This window comes from Stegodyphus dumicola, chromosome 4 (assembly GCF_044657685.1).
Source record: "Stegodyphus dumicola isolate Sdum_Otavi_A_Nest chromosome 4, ASM4465768v1".
Classification (NCBI taxonomy): Eukaryota; Metazoa; Arthropoda; class Arachnida; order Araneae; family Eresidae; genus Stegodyphus; species Stegodyphus dumicola.
In genome coordinates this window covers 105127992-105146181 of record NC_140771.1, presented here as the reverse complement: position 1 = coordinate 105146181, position 18190 = coordinate 105127992, and the positions used below count along the sequence as shown (strand labels likewise).

Here is an 18190-nt window from a genome sequence, read left to right as displayed (position 1 = left end):
GACTTCTATCGGCCTAGGGAAATATAAAACTTGTCCAGCAATTCTCAAGTGAATAAAGCATTTGTATTTTGAAGTTCTTCATAACTGGGTAAGTTAATTTCTTTTATGTTGTATGTACTGTAACTGTGGGAATCTTCGCTATTAAACAGATTAACTTCACTGTAAAAAAAAATTCTGTAAGGTTACTAAGAAAACTCATGGAAACTGGGATGCCATGGGTTATTTGAGTAACAGCAACAGGTGTTTTCTTTGTAATTTTACAAGAGTTTTGTCTGTAATGGTTACAGATCTTTTTCTTGTAATATCACAGCATATAGATATGTAAGTAGAACATATTTTTCTCATGTAAAATCCCAAACGATATATCTGTAATGGTTAGATTATTTGCATGTAATATTACAGCAAATAATTATGTAAAAAGAACATGTTTTTCTCATGTAAAATCCCAAACGATATATCTGTAATGTTTGCAGATTATTTGCGTGTAATACTACATCAAATAATTATGTAAAAAGAACATGTTTTTCTCATGTAAGATCTCAACAGATATATCTGTAACCGTTACAGGTTATTTGCTAATATTATTACAGCACGTTATTATGTGAGTAGAAGATACTTTTCTTACGTAAAATTCCAATGGTTGTAAAGGTAAAGGTTTAAGATTATTTCCTTCTAATATCTCATTAAGTAATTATATGTGTGTAGAATATATTTTTCATAGATGAAATACTAAAGGATATGTCTATAAACGTAATAGATTTTTGGTCTAAAATAATGCTTATTATAATAAAATGCATATAAAGCAATGATATCTGTAGGTATATATATCATTTTGATTAATAATCGATTTGAGCTTAATTTGATAATTAAGTTCAAATTGATATGCTACTCCTTACATTAAATTACATGTATATCCTTTACATAAAATAATGGAAAGTCATCTGGAATTTATATTTGGCCTGTAAAATAGCTGAAAAAAAAAAAAAACAGTATGCTTTATTTGCATGTTTTAGTGTCAATTATTAAGATATGTTCTAGAACTTTCTTTTTAGTAATTTTAGCTAAAATAGACACATGTTCCTTTAGATTTAACTTATATGAGTAAACGTGTTGCATGTTGATATGATCATATTATTACAATAAAAGACATTTTGTGAAATATTTCTATGAAGAACTCAGAACAGCTGTTCTTCATGTTTCAAAAATATTATATTCTCTCCTTCTAAAAAATGACATTTTCAGTAAATTAAAGAATTCAACATAGCAATGAACTTTATTTTGTTACTACAAGGAATTCAAAATTTTGTTCATAAGCTTGAATTACAACGTCCAACTAACCTTTTTATTCTTATCTGCACTCAGTGTTTGACAACAGTCTGCTACTGTTTGAAGTAATAGATGGCAACTGCATAACGTTTTTACCCTACCTTCAAATAATTTCCTTTGAATTAACAGATAGACGTCTTTCATTAAAAACCTAATATCATGCTTTTTGAATAAGCATAAAACTTCACCAACTGATCTTTATTTTTAAAGCCTTGCTTCCATTAAAATTCTTGATGCTTAATACAATTATGCCTTTAACAAATTTGTTTCAAAAATTAATACTTCAGTTTAGCTTAAAATTTAATGTATTTTAATTTTACCTATAATTTTTTACAAACGTGACATGTAATAAAACTTTAAGCTTAATAATTACCATTTAGAAAATGATACTAAAATGTATTCTTAGTTATTATAAATTTCGAGATTTGCATACAAAATTGTGAAATATACATGTGACAACAGAAAACAAACTTTATGCTCTCTCTCTATATATATATTACAGCGTGTTAATTAAGAAGTTTATTGAATTCATAATATAATTGTGAAACATTATGAAGCAAATAATATGCTAATTAAAATACAGAAGTAAAAATAATTTATTACTTAATTCATAAACTTTACATAAAACCTTAAAAAAAGAATTAATTAAAAAATAACACAATATAACATTTCATAAAAATTCGCTTCGACTGCTTGGAAAAAATGAATGGTTTTTCCCCTTCTTTGTAAACCATGTCTCCTAAATAAAGAAAAAAACATTTCTTTTAAAATCATAATCATGCTCTTAAAAAGCTTATAAAAATTATTTTAATAGATGTTTTAAACATGTCCTTATATAACACTTTTAATCATATTTCTTTATAATATCTTAAGTAATCAGGAACAGCTTAAATACTTTAAAAAATTGCATTACAGTGAACCGTCTCATTACTACAAGCTACCTCAGTCAATCACTTTCTAAATTTAACCAGCATTCCTCATAAAATAACTAATTAGTAAACATAACTTCTCTAAGATGCCCAATATCATTAAAGATCAAAATTTTCAGGAATCACGCATAGCTAGCTTAGAGAAGGTTCATTGTACAAAAACAGCCAATATGCAAATCTTTCATAAATGAAGCCACCATAGTTATTAAATATAATATACAGTATATTTATATTCAGAATTCAGAATTCAGAACTTGAATAAATTTCTCGAACTGTTTTAGCATTCGAAAAATATTATATTTATTATTACTTTCAATTTCTAAAACAATATTACATATTGGTCCAAATGAATCACTGGGACTCGGACAACATTTTCCCCAAGCTTTCTTTTAGCAACAGGATTCTGAAATTGTTTTAATGATTTGGTTTGGTTTTGGTTTTATTAGATTACAGCAAAGCACTCGAGCGCTATCTGCCTTAAGGGAGGGATGCCTTCGTGGAGGACTTTCTAAGGGAAACTGGCTCGTATACACGTTACACATGAGGAAAACCACGAAAACGCCCATGCAGCCAGCCGTTCGCGGGATTCGAACCTCGGACCGAACTACCAGTGTTCAGCGACGCTACCGCTCGGCCGCTGGTGTGCGTTTTAATGATTTAGGTAATGTTTGTCTTCCTTAAGGCGCTCACAAAACAAGTTACCCTAAATTTTTTCGTCTGCATAGTGGTCGTTTTCATCTTACTAACTGATTTGCTAGTGGATTTTGGGTACATGGCCTATTATTTATGAAACAATAATAGTGAACAGCTTCAAGAAAATGGGGATATCTAATCTTTGATATCTAATGATCTAATATTCCCACTTATTTTTACTAATTTTATCTTCCGAAAATTGAGAGGGAAAAATTAAACGAATAATTTAATTTCCAAAGGACACAGTCACAGTAGGAATATAACAAATGAAAAGTAATCATGTATAAACTACTACTATCACAATATTATTTCTTTAAAAGAAACCTCTATTTCAGTAAGAATACACATAATTGCAACATCTAATAAGTTATCTCATTTCTTTATAATTTGAATTTCTCTCATTCTCATTGTTGTTCTTGCAATTCCTTAAGCCTCAGATCATACATAAATAATTAGAGAAGATGAATATGCAGCTGATATGGCAAAATTGCACAGTGAATGGCAGTTGGTATTTCCTTTCACTATCATAGATCATTTTTTGTATTAGGCTGACATAATATTCAACAGTTAGAAGAGAAAGATTCAACGGGGCCTTTAGTGTACAAAAGTTTGCCTTTGTTAGTATGACGAAAACAATCAGTATGTCGATAAATCCATTTTAAAATCTTGGGATATTCATTTTCTAAATGCATTAAAAGGGGGAAAATTATGCAAATATTTTTTTTTAATTTTCAAAATCTGGTTCTAAAGCTGGGTGGGCTGGAATATGCAACGCAATACGGTAATTCTCAGGGGGGGGCCCACGAGCGATGCGTAGTGCAGGGAGAAAATTTTGCCACCTGCGCATGACCTCATGTGGGTGACAGTCGTTAGTTCTCGGCGTTTGTTTACATTCGTTGCATTTGATCTGTGATACATTTGATTTGTGTTGTTAATTTGCTTTTATAAGTAGTCGGAAATGGCAAGTTGTGCTATAGCGTTGTGTCAGAATTATAGAAGGAAAACTAAAAGTCAAGGCATCACATACCATCGTTTTCCAAGTGATCCAGAACTTCATAAGTTATGGACTAATCGCTGCAAAAGAGCAGATAATTTCAACATCGAAAATGCCAGAGTATGTGCTCTGCATTTTACACCTGATGACTACGTACGAGATCTAAAGGCAGAATTGCTTGGTTCAACTCCTAAAAGGGTGCTGAAAGCCAATGCTGTTCCCACTTTACATCTTCCGTCATCATCATGTGAAAATAACTCATCAATAAAGTATATATGTTGTGCTTCAAAAACTGAACCTAATCTGGAGAGAACGTTTTCTAACAGGAATGAGTCATCTAAATTTATGCTAAAAAGGGATAGAGCAAGCAGGTGTCAGGCTCGGGGAAACGAGCATTGGAAAATTTAGCTTCCCTTTCCCCCAAAAAGAAAAAACTACAAGCTGATAAGATAGACTGTGCAACTCAGTTTACATCCAGTGACACATCTCATTTAGTTGAGCGTGTGCAAATCTTAGAAAAGGAAAATAAGAGATTAAATGTGTTGTGCAGTCAATTGAAAATGCAAAAGAAAATTATTTTTACTGAACTTACTGCTTCTCGTAGAAAATTGCGTAGCTATCAGAAAATGAGCAGGAAAGTAACAAGCAAACAAGTACATAGTGCAGTTAAAAAAATTTTAGGGACAATTTTTACGGACAATCAAATTCACTTTCTCATGTCAAATAAAAAATATGTTAAGTGGAATGCAGATGACATTTGCAAATCTGCAACACTTAGGGCAGTATCCAAAAGATGCTATAACTATCTCAGACAAAAAATGGGATTTCCATTTCCTAGCATTTCGACTTTGAAGAGATGGGTATCTTGTTCATTTCGCTGTTCTCCTGGTTTGCTACACGATGTAATTCATGTTATGCGTGCTGGGGCATTACAGATGACAGACAAAGAATGTATGTGTGTTCTTTCATTCGATGAAATGAACGTGGATAGTAGAATATGTTATGACCAAGCAGAAGATAAGATTGTTGGCCCACATAGAAATGTTCAAGTAGTAATGGTGCGAGGACTTCTTGCAAGCTGGAAGCAGCCAATATATTTCGACTTTGATACGCAAATGACGGCAGAAATATTGAAAGATATAATAATAACATTAGCAGAAATTGGATATTATGTAGTTGCAGCTGTAGCTGACTTGGGTGGTAGAAATCGTGCTGTGTGGACAAAACTTCAGATTACTCATCTGAACAGCAGCTTTTCACATCCCCAGGACTCTAGTAAACGTGTGTGGGTGTTTGCTGATGTGCCACACCTTTTGAAACTTCTTCGTAATCACTTTTTGGATGACGGATTAATGCTTCCGGGAAATAAATTAATTACAAAAGAACCTATCGAAAGATTGATATCGATGGATTGCAAAGAAGTGAAAATTTGCCCAAAGTTGTCCGTAAGTCACATTTCTGTTAAAGGTAATGAACGCCAGCGTGTGCAGTTATTTTCAAACCATACTGCACAAGGTATCCGCTATCTTATACCAGAAGAAGAGGAAACTGCAATTTTTTTTGAATCAGTGAATAATTCATTTGATATTCTTAACTCCAGGAAACCTGTCTCTGATACAGTGTTATCTTGTGCGTATGGGATACATGAAGAAATCCAGGAGAGAACCTTAAAGAAATTTTATGCTTTTTGTGAAGACATGAGAGTGGGCAAGGCAAAGCACCTATTACCATTTCAGAAAGGATTTATGATGTCGATTACATCACTGCTGGGGTTATTTTCTGATTTGAAACAATTAGGAGTTAAATACCTTTTAACTTCCAGACTAAATCAAGATTGCCTGGAAAAATTTTTTTCCCGAATCCGCGGTCTTGGCCATTTCTATGATCATCCACTGCCCGTAGACGTGAAGTATCGAATGCGTCTTTTATTGTTAACTAATAATTCCTACCAGATTTCACTTTCTAACACATCTTCTGTTGCTCCTGATGAGGAGGAAGATGCATACATTACTTCCAACTTTTTTGGTAATATTTTACCTGACATGACTGAAGCTCTGAAGATGTTAAACGGTGAAACTGAGATGAGGGATATTGTTTTTGATAATTCTAGATTGACCCTTGCAAGTGAACTTGCAGCTGACTGCTCTGTAGAGGGTTTTCGGTACCTTGCAGGCTACATAGCCTACCGTGGAAGAAAATATGACCATTCTTTGGGAACACCTACAGAACAATTGCTCCATCTGCCTTCAGATGAACACGTTGGTTGGATAGAAACGCTTTCTCGTGGTGGTTTACTTGTTCCATCTGAGGAATGGTTAAAAAAAATAAGTCAATTTGAAGTAGTGTTTGTAAGTGAACATGGGAAAGATGGTCTTTCAAGAAATAATAACATTATGCAAACTATGTGTAAAAAAATTGCACAAAAGTTTCCTGATGTGCATAATGAAATCATTAAAATATATGTTAAGACACGAACATTTATACGCTTGAGGTATTTGAATACAGAAATGAAAAAGAAGAAAAGAAATAAGGCTGATATGAAAAAGGCACAGAAGTGGATTGCATCATCTTTATAACTCCTCCTCATATTACATCCTACTCATATATGAAGATACTTTTCAATAGCAGCCAGGACAGCGATTGATGATGATGAAGAAGTTCAAAATGTTAATGAAAATGAGTGTAAAAAATCATTGCCAGTTAAGTCAAATGCATATGATTCTTTACTACACAGTGTCGAGTTTGAAGATAGTGTACCAGAAAACATTTCCCATGCATTTACAAAGATGTGAGGCTTCTTATGACATGATCCCAACAATCAAAACAAGCTTTCGTGTTTTAGGGAAAGTATTCTGCCACTGCAAATATCCTCTTCGCAAACATTTCACATTGGCAAATTTAATAATATTTTGTCAAACAATTTTTGGCATTTTAAAGAAAGAAACTTGCTTTAGAAGACTGTGTTGTAAAATTTATAAGTGAATACCATTAACATTAAGTACAAGATGTCTGAAATGGAACTGTAATGCTACCAGATTAGAACCATCATTTACTTCCAGATATGTTACAAAAAGGGAGCTACAGAATGTCAACAAAACATGCATACAACTTTAGGTACTAATGTTGCATCATATGAGACTGTGAATGTTTGATATTGAAAGTTCAAAAACAAGGGCTATGGCTCAAACAAGGACTCAAAACAAGGATTACTAATATTTTCTCAAACAATTTTTGGCAAAGAAAGAGATTTGCTTTAGAACAGTGTGTTGTGAATTGTATTAAAATATCATTGTGTACAAGGTATCAGAAAGAGAACTATCACACTACCGGATTAGAACCACCACTTACTTCCAGATATGTAGCAAAAAGTAAGCTACAGAATGTGAACAAATCATATGTACAGCTTTAGGTACTAATGTTATATCATATGACACTGTGAAGGTTTGGTACCGAAAATTCAAAAATAAGGACTATTACACTCAAGAAGCATAGTACTAGAAAATAGTGTACCAAAAAACATTTTCTATGCATTACAAAGATGTGAGACTTCTTACGACATGAAATGTCTTTCCCAACAATCAAAACAAGCTTTCGTGTTTTAATGAAAGTATCCTACCACTGCAAAAATCTTCTTCGCAAACATGTCACATTGACATATTTAATCATATTTTGTCAAACAATTTTGGTGTTTGAAAGAAACTTGCTTTAAAACACTGTGTTGTGAAATGTGTAAAAGAAATATCATTTATCATTGAGTACAAGGTGTCTGAAATGAAACTATTTCTACTATAGTTGTGTTACAAAAAGTCAGCTACAGTATGTCACCAAATCATGTGTACAACTTTAGGTACTACTGTTATGTCATATGAAACTGTGAGAGTTTTGTATTGTGAAATGTATAAAACAAATATGTTATCGAATACAAGGTGTCTGAAATGAAACTATTTCTACTACAGATTAGAATCATCTACTTAACTACTCCAAAATAGAATCATTTACTTAACTACTACATCTATTTTAACTACTACAGAATAGAATCATCATTTACTTCCATTTGTGTTGCAAAAAGTCAGTTACAGAATGTCACCAAATCGCGTGTAAAACTTTAGGTATTAATGTAATGTCATATGAAACTGTGAAGGTTTAGTACCGAAAATGCAAAAACAAGGATTATGACATTCAAGGAGCAGAGAACCAGAAAATATTTTTCATGCATTAAAAAGATGTGTGTTTTCTTATGACATGAAATGTCTTTCCCAACAATTAAAGTAAGCTTTCGAGTTTTAATGAAAGTATCCTGCCACTTCAAATATCCTCTTCGCGAAATTTCACGTTGGCATATTTAATCATATTCCGTATATAGGATTAAAGAAAGATTTGAAATTCGAATCATATTTTGTATATATGATTAAAGATTATGCATTTTAAAGAAAGAAACGTGCTTTAGAACATTGCAAAATGTATTTGAAAAAGAGAGACTTGCTTTAGAACGGTGTGCTCTTAAATTTATAAAAAAATACCATTAAGTACAAGGTGTGTGAAATGGAACTATCACACTACCAGATTAGAACTATAATTTTCTTCCAGTTCTTTTGCAAAAAGTCAGCTACAAAATTTCGCCAAATAATGTGTACAACTTTATGTGCTAATGTTATATCAAATGACACTGAAGGTTTGGTACCTAAAGTTCAAAAACAAGGCTTATGATACTGAAGAAGCAGATCACTCTGGCCAACCTACTGATGTTGATGAGGCCCACCTACGAGAACTTGTTGAATATCAATATGTAACCACTCAAGGGCTTGCGTATGGTCTCGAGAGAGTGAAAGCTGAAGAGTTAGACATTAGTGCCATGTCCATTAGTTGCGCTGAGTATCTCGTAGATTTGACGCACAAGTTCAATTACTGGGTACTGCATGAGATTACTTAATCACACCTGCAGCCACATCTTGCTGGTGCTATCTTCCATTCTGCGCAGGATGTCCAAAATGTAGTTGATCTGCTTTTGAACTCGTGGCCACCAAGTTTATGTGTCGATGATTTTGAAAAACTACCAAAATGTTGACAGAAAATCATAGATTTGTCTGGTGATTTGTACCCGTGCTATATATACTACCTTCATGTTGTTGTTTTTTTCTAGTTTTATGAAGAATGTTTTTGGTGGAAAACTTTCTTTACAACCAGATAAAATAACTGACTATTTTTTAAATGAATTTATGTAGTTTTCATACATAACTTTTATGTAATTTTACATTTATTTTTCATTTTACTTCTATTTTAATTTTTTATCATAATTTTCCTTTTATGAAGTAGACTTATAGCGAGATATTTAATCTCAATGTCGTGTTTACCAATAGTGACTACCTGAATGATTAGTTGATAAATTTGCTTATCTAAGTTAATTCACATGCTTTGGTTACTTTCTTTACATCCCAAAAGTAATTCTATGTATTGAAGCAATGTCTGGGTTAAGCATTGAGACATAGTAAACTGATACATGCTTCAGAAGAAAGAACAATTTATCGGCCACACTATGATGCAAACATCGATGAGCGAGCGACATATTTCCTTCAATGTTGTTTAACTGATGCATATGCCTGATGTAATTTAATTGATATAACTAAGTGAACTTACACATACCTGACCCTGAAGGAAAACAAATCTGTGTATAATGCTGGAATACAAATAGCGAAAGAGTAAGTAAGATATTCTGTTCAGTGTTATTTAACTGCTGCATATGTTTTAATTTTGATTCCATATAACTAGTTTTTAATTATAAGAGAAAGAAAAATAATTCAATATTGAACACATATTTTGAGTATAACAAAAGTATTTTAAGAAACAACCTGTTAAAAATACATTAGTCATTAAAAAATATTTAATTTGTGTACAGGCTGAATTGAAACTAACATGTGGTGGTGTATTTAATTATGGCAAAGCACACTAGGGCTATCTGCGTAATAGGTGTGATGCCTTCGTGGAGGACTTTCTCAGGGAAACGGGCTCGTATACACACTAAGGTGTAGGGCAAGTTTATTATTGTGCGTATATGTGTAAGAAAATGTATTTTAATTGTTCCATTTTTATCGTATGGAAGGAAGAATAGGATGCCAATATCGAAGATTATTTACCATAGCAAATAATCACGGTCAGGATAAATGTTATATAGAAATCTTGGGAGTGTAAGGGATTATAAGAGTACTTTTAGATTATACTGAAAATATATGCACTTGTGCTAAAATCTGAAGTGAATCAGTATGAAGTGACTTTAAAAATAATGTGATAAGTATACTATTTAAAAGTATAAATGATGAATATTAAGAAATTTGTAGAATTTTATGGTATTTAAATATGAATTTGTTATGTCAAATCCTTTTATATATATTTTTGCTTGAGATATGTAAATTAAACTGAAAATCACGATCATATATTTCTCATGGAATGTCAAAGTTCATTTGTATTAAAAAAAATGCATGAGCAATGAAATTAAATAGAATAATACTTTTTGATTATGTTTTTACCATGGTCTTAGGAATTATGCCATCATGTGTTCTGTTCAACAAAATTTCTTTAGTGCAAACAATACTACGAAAAATATTGAAAAATAGCTTGTTTTACAATATTTATTTCCCTCAATTAACTTAAATATCGTTTTTCATTTCCTAATGCTTTCCTTTATGATAAGAATTTAATGTTTACAATTATTTTCAGCATTCGTACGAATTCTGTGCATAAAATAAACATTGCTTTAACAAAATACTTTATCGGAAAGTATATACCCGGTATTTCCGGTGTATCTACCACATTTAAAATGATTATTTTGCTTTAGTTTACATTACTTCCATTACGAAAATCATGTAGCAGACGCGTCGGCCGATGCGTCTTGTCTCCCGGGTGACGTCACTACCAGCAACCAATGGCACGCTTTTTCCGTTCCTGGCCTAACCTTAGTATATTAAAGAACCTTGGGTAATTCTGAAGATCATTGCTCGTGGTAGTACAAACTGAGTGGTGATTACATGCTGTAGAAGACGGCACAAACTGCAGTTCCAGATGCATTAAATGCTTTGAGGTCTAGGGAATAGCATTGGGCAATAATAAGAATAAAATTCAAGGTATAGGGAAGTAGGAATGAAGATTATTATTATCAGATACTGAAATGTTAATGTTACTAAACATTCTTATTGGAATGTAGGTTTCTTTTATATAATAATACTATGATAGTTACCAGTAGTTCATTCATGAATATTTTTGATTGGTTATGGTCTTACTTAATCACATCCTTCAAAATTAAATTATTGCTTAATTTCCCCCTTGATTTTCATACTATAATATTAGTAAAAAGGAGGAAAAAAGTCTGCAAGTAAACATAACTCCTCTCTATATATCACTATGTCGATAAATCCATTTTAAAATCTTGGGATATTCATTTCCTAAATGCATTAAAAGGGGGATAATTATGCAAATATATATATTTTTTTTTTAATTTTCGTGGGCAACTAAGCAAAACAAATGTGATTTTTTCTTCTTTAAAAAATTTGTGTTAATAAAAAGTATGAGAATTAAGTTCATTTTAAAGACTTATGACACATGAAATATACATGATCAAAATAAATTAGAAAATTAAGTTCAAATAAATTTTAAGCTAAATTACTTGTTTAAGTTGCAATACTTCAGTTTGATCTATAATCCGGACCTCAAAGCTACAAACTTTCTGCGCATGCGTCGCGTTGAGGCATGCACGTAAGACCTTTACGGCTGCGAATATGCTTGTGCGCATGCGCATAATACGTTTACACATGTGCTTTTAATGTATAACGGACGGTATAAGCTAAGCTAAAATTATCTAATTCAGTTAATGTTACAGATTGCATTGTTCCTTAATCTTCGAACTGGATCCGGCTTATTATTTTTTGAAGACTGTTAGAGCAATTTTATAAAAGTAAGCTTGAACTTTCAATTATGTCAAATAGAATTTCCGATATATATTTACTAATGTGTAAAGGATCTATAAAGCGAAAGTATGTTTCGAAGTCCATTAAGCAAAAAGTGGAATTGCTGCAAAAAAATGGATAAAGGCATAATCCTTTGTTTATCTAACCATTCAGAAATCTGCTGTTTATCAATTTCACGCTACTCTGCGGCGGGGAGGGGAAACGCCGCGGCGCGCAATGTATTGGATGTTCATCTGTCAGCAATCCTTATCTTCAGGGCAGATGTTTTTATTTTATTTGGCTTATAATTCCTTACTAAATGTAGTATTTCATCTCGATGTACTCCGTCTTGTTTTTGATTTAAATCAAATTCCTCGTCAATATAATTCGCTTCTGATAGTGAAGAAAGTGATACAGAGGTTATTGAAAACGAAAAAATTTCGATTGACAAATTAGTCGGCATTCTCGACACAGCAATTATAGGACTTCAACAGCGGAACTTTGTAACTGAAGAAGAAATTATGGCTGTTTATAGAATTAAAGAGAAAGTATTATCACATAAAACGAAGCAACTTAAACAACTTACATTGAAAAAAATGTTTAATAAAGAAAAGAAATAAATATTAAGCTTTTTTTTTGATACCCTTTAGATCATAATTGTTCTTTATTTCATAAATTACGGTTTCATATTTTTAATTTTATAATTTCTGCATGCCATCTTACCCGATTTAAACTGATGATCTGTAATCCGGAAAAATCGATAATTTGGAATCGCCGAAGTCCCGACGAGTCCGGATTAACGACTTTTGACTGTACTAAGAAAACCAAACATCATATTCCCATTCTGCACAGTATAAAAATTCTTCTGCAAAAATTACCAACACTTTGGCTTATTTGATAACTTTCAAATTCACTTCTTTGTTTGCAATTAGAATTTATATCTTTAATTTTCCACAGAAATTTGTTTTTGATTTTAAAAAATTTCACTGACACAACTTCATTCACTTCAGCATATATTAATAGATGCAGAAGGTTTTTGTACCTTACATAATTTTAAATCTTATGTAACCTAACGTAATTAATAACAAAATCAAAACGTAGATCAGAAACTGCATAAAATTTAATAAATAATTTCTACTAGTGTCACACGAAATGCTATGAAATTAATCAATAAAATGAGATAAAATATATAGAATTAATATTCCACATGTGTGAAGCTGGAAGTTTTACGTTAAATACTTTTTTTTAATTAAGTATTTTTAAAAATGACCCCTTAGAGCATGGGACCTTTCGTAATTAGAACTTGCAAATCCACTTCGCTAGTCTTTCATAACATTGCTTTTCTTTTATTAACAAGAAATATTGCATTCAGTTATTTAATTTAAGATTTCCAAAAATAATGCTACTGAAAGGCATGAATACTTACTTAAATTTGAAATTAATTTAGTTGACTTAAAATAATATTTAAAAAAATAAATCTTCATATATACGTCTAACAATCAGACCTTATTAATTCTCTTTTATTTGAACAATATCTGAATTCTGCATTAGTTTGGACTAGTAAATCATTGGACAATTAAATACCAAGCTATAAGAGAACTAATGTAGTATACAAATGCACTGAATTTTATTTCCTGTATTAACTTTCAAAGAAAGTAAAATTTTCTGCATATTTGCATCATTTGGATTGATAGAATATGGCAAAGCATGCAAAGGCTATCAGTCTAAAGGGAAGTATATATTCATGAACGGCTTTGTAAAGAAAAGTAACTTGCATTTCCATTTATTCATGTGTGAGTATATATATATATTTACAATTGTTAATGCTAAAATCAATGCTTCATTAAAAATTTATTATTATTTTATTTTTAATACTAACATACAGATACAGAATTGTTTTAAATTCCAATACACAATCATAATTTATTTTTAAGAAAACTTATTTTATAATTTATATATTATATTACATGAATAAGAGAAACATTTGTCAAGAAATATATTAAACTTGTATTAGCAGATTCATGCTATCCTAGTAACAAGACTATCATACTTCAAAACTGTATTAAAATTGGGCAAAACAAAATCAACATAAATTCTACATTAAATGTTTAAAAACTTATAAGTATGCAATGGTAGTTATATATACAATATAATAAATTTTGTAATTTATAAAATAGTAATGGAATATTTTTGGAAATAATGTACAAAATTTAAGTTTTCTTTTATAACTAGTTTAACGAATTTTTAGAAAAATATTTTAGGTCATTTCCATCTTTTCCCTGTTGATATTGGTATATTAAAATATATGAAATAATTAAGTTGCATCTAGTTAGTAAACCAAAACATTACGAAAAGTATGATGCGACATATTTTTAATCAATATAATTACTTCATTTTGGAATTATAACATATTCGTAAGAAATTAATACCATTGAAAAAATAATATTATTACACTAAAGAATAAACGAGATTCTCGACCGCATTGTTCAAGTTTTTGTAATTTTACTTCATAACACACTCGTATATAAACATATTAGACTGAATTATAAACCAAGTATAATTAATTAGGTAATCCTAGAAAAAGAATAAACTAAACCTAGTAAGCAAAAAATATATACATTACATTCAGAATTCTAAATGTTTACATAAACTTTTCTCGCAAGGCCTGCCGGGAAAAAGATGTCAAACGTTCTTTGGTCAGACGATTGCAAACGAACGCTAACATGATTAATTTTGTTTTCAACAACCACATTACCGTTTCAATTAAATACCACAACAGCGATTAAATTTTGGAATAATTAGTTATAAATAATACGGGCAATTTAAGGCATAATTTATCGGACGCACAATGACAAAATACTACTATTAGATCTGCATTTGGAATAAATATTCTGCACTCTTTCAACTCATTAGACATTACGAACACTGATATTAATTAATCACAAAGCTTAAACGTTTAAATACTTACTCACTACATATAACAGTGCAAAGTGCATGAGAATAATCTGCATAAAATGAACAAAAAATATTTCAAACGTAATTGTAAACATTTTCTTACTTACCTGCGCTATACAACCAACATGCATTCAGCCATGTTTTTTTCTGCAACTAGCTTTCAAACACTTTTCTTCTGATTGGCTGATTTCCAGTCAGTCACGTGATTCTTCCGCGCGGCTACTGAAACATTATCTGTAATGTTACAGACAAATTACCTGTACCAGCCACAGTTTGCTTTCAACCTGTTACCATTACAGGAAATTCTTGTGTAACTTTTTGATTTCTGTAACTTTACAAAACTTTTGCCAGTAAAGAGCGAACTTTTTTTTTACAGTGTTGCAGATCCTGTAAAAATAAATCATCATCATTGTGTTCTAAAAAGCAGATAATAGAAGTGTATTAAATCAAAGAATCCTTGCAATAAATTAGCTTTAGATGCGTTTGCAAGTAGGTGTTTGATTTTTTCTTGAAATTAAAAAGAATCAGGAATCCTCAGGTAGATCCCTGGACGCAACTCAACTTCTCACTAGGAAAATATCCGCTTTGTTAAATAAAAATCCCTGTGTGATTGAAAAGTTTTTCATTACATGATATGACCAAATTTGCCGTGATAGGTGAAAACAATTTTTATTTTTATTTTAATAAATCTCTGCAATTTAAACAGAGGAATTCCGATAAGCCACCAACAGCTAAACTTAGGAGCTGTTGTCTTTTATACCTAATGCACCTATTTATTTTTCGCTTTATACTTTTCAGTCTTCAGTCAAATTTTTAGGTGAATTTCAAATTTTTAAATATCTTAATTCAATCTGGGCAAGCTACGAATTTTGAAGGCTAGGCATGAAACAACTACAAATGTTTAAATTTTGCTTCCTCTTCTGTCGGATTTTCTGACAATGCTAAAATTTAAAGGGATAAATTAAGCAAAGATATCAGTTTGATTTCTATCGAGCTTGCTAGAAGTGGATCGAAACATGATTTCCTTGTCCCCGCTAATTGCATGTACCGGAGTTTTGTTCATATAAGTTTTCACAAATGTAATGACATCCACACTTTCAGAAACATTTTGAATTGCAATGTTCTGAATCTAGTTGAAATCTATTTAACATGGTATTTTAAAAGAATAATCAAATAAAACTCATACTGTATACTTCGAACTAGAAAGACGTATGAGATTCTTTAAAACATGTAGATGTTTGATAACATCAAAGTTATGGAATGATAAGTAACTGGGATCTGAAATGCTTGCAAACAGACGATTAACTTGATATTTACTTCCCGCCAACCTGTCTACATACGTAAGGGAGGTTTTTGGTCCAAAATTTTGATACTGAGTACAAATTAGGGTCATCACAACACATTTTTGCGACTTTTAGAATGAGCGTCTGTTTATTTGTGACGATTTTGCAGCAGAGGTAACTCTGAAAATTCTTATTTTCTGTATAGAAATACATATGAATATAATATTTACATGAAGGCTTTTCTGAATTCATGTAAAGAGCTGATTGGATTTTGTGTAAACTGGACAGCCGCAAGTGGTACTTAAAGCCCATAACGGTTTTTAATGGACAATTGGAAGTGGTACTTTTACTTGCACATAACAGTTTTGGATAACAGGTTTGCAGCAATCAACATATCAACCGCAATGATATTCGTTTAAAGTATTTATGATACTATATAATTCGTTTTAAAGTATTTATGATAAACATATTTTAAACACTTAATTAAATTATTTTTACTGAACTACCCAATAAAATACAATTTTTACAAAAAGAAATAAAGCTGCGGACATTTGATTATGCTGGTATAAATTTAGAAAACCAAGTGTTACGCATAGCCAATTATACTTAATAAAAATATATAATCTAAAACTTCGTATTACAGACCTTTCTGTTTATTGGTAGATTTTGTTTACAAGCAATTAACCTGAAGTGATAAAGCATGTTTCTTTTTAAAACATCGAACTGGCGACAGGTCATGTGTTGACTGTATCAGATTTTTATGCATGGCTTAAACTTCTGCAATCATTCCATATTCATAGTGATTTTCTGAATATGGTTACGCACTGATATGTGCGTGACCATATTCGATAACCCATTTCGATAGACGAAATTTTGACTGGCTGTCAGAAAATCGTCCCATTTAGGTTGTGATATCACAGAAGAGTTTGATTTAGTTTTTACAGTTCTTTCTTTTTACTAATTCAATGAACAGATATAAAAAAAAATTAGTGTTATTTTTAAAAAATATAAAAAATTCATTATTTTATATCTAATAAAAAACTTCACATAATATTTTATATTCTCGGAAAAATGCTTCTTCTCAGCGAGAGGGGGGGAAGGGTGAGAAGAGGAAAGAAAACGGTTCTTCGAACACAAATCGACAATCCGTTTCCTTTCGTTTTGCAACATGATCCTGTCCCTCTTTCCTCTTTCTAAATTGCATTTTTCGTCTGGTTGGCGAAGGGTAGTGAATTCTGTTCTTCTCTCCACATATGTTCCTTCTGGGGGTGGACTAAAATAATACATTATCTGTCGAGAGATTCCCCGACAAGTTTTGTGGCTGATAGTTGATCAAAGACAGCCGCGTTCTGCATGAAGGAAAAGTATGATTTCAGAGACATCAATAATAAAGGGTCGCTAGCATCGCAGAAAATATTTTTTTTTATGACAATGTACAGGAATTTTCAGAATACGCTACTGATCGAACAAAATGGAAACTAATGTTGCAGCCTACTTTAAATGGACATGAAAGCATATTTCTAGTTTTATAGTGAGATACATATTCAGTAATACACTTCGCGTTTTGTTTTAGACAGGCTTAATTTTTCACTTTGATGTGTAAAGTAAAATAAAAATATTAATGGAGCATGGCGTAATAGACATAGGCTCTCCAATGGCAAGGTGGAAACACTGATAGTTTATCCCCTGCTCGGTTCCCGACAAACGAGGTGGCTGCAAGGACCTTTCGCGTTTTTCTACGTGTAATCTGAATGTAAGTCTGTTCTCTTAGAAAATTTCTGAAATCAAAGGGGCCTCATACTGCAGTTATGTAGAGCAATACAAACAATACATGTTTCGTGTGATAATCTATTCACTGACTGTTCGAATGCTTGGATTTGTAGAGGTACAGATCATATCTGTATTTATGAATGGTATTTATGAGTTTTAAATCTTATTTTCTGTGCTAGACTAAATTCATTTCAAAATTTAGCTATTAAAAATGTATTCAGGAATGAAATTAAAAAAGCTTTTGAATGCTTATTGTCTGCTCCCTGATAATGAAAGTAAATATATCAAAATACACTTTTTTATTGT

The 18190-nt window shown here is 31.4% G+C and overlaps 1 protein-coding gene and 1 long non-coding RNA gene across 4 annotated transcripts in view; one reads left to right on the top strand and one right to left on the bottom strand.

Moving 5' to 3' along the window:
* LOC118182799 (uncharacterized) overlaps window positions 1–18190 on the top strand; it is a 623155-nt gene that overhangs the window by 71267 nt on the left and 533698 nt on the right. The window lies entirely within an intron of this gene.
* On the bottom strand, window positions 1905–15043 carry LOC146997629 (uncharacterized). The gene is made up of 2 exons (XR_015040732.1): window positions 14939–15043; window positions 1905–2065 (listed from the first exon to the last, which is right to left on the bottom strand). It is a non-coding gene; the product is annotated as an uncharacterized LOC146997629 (long non-coding RNA).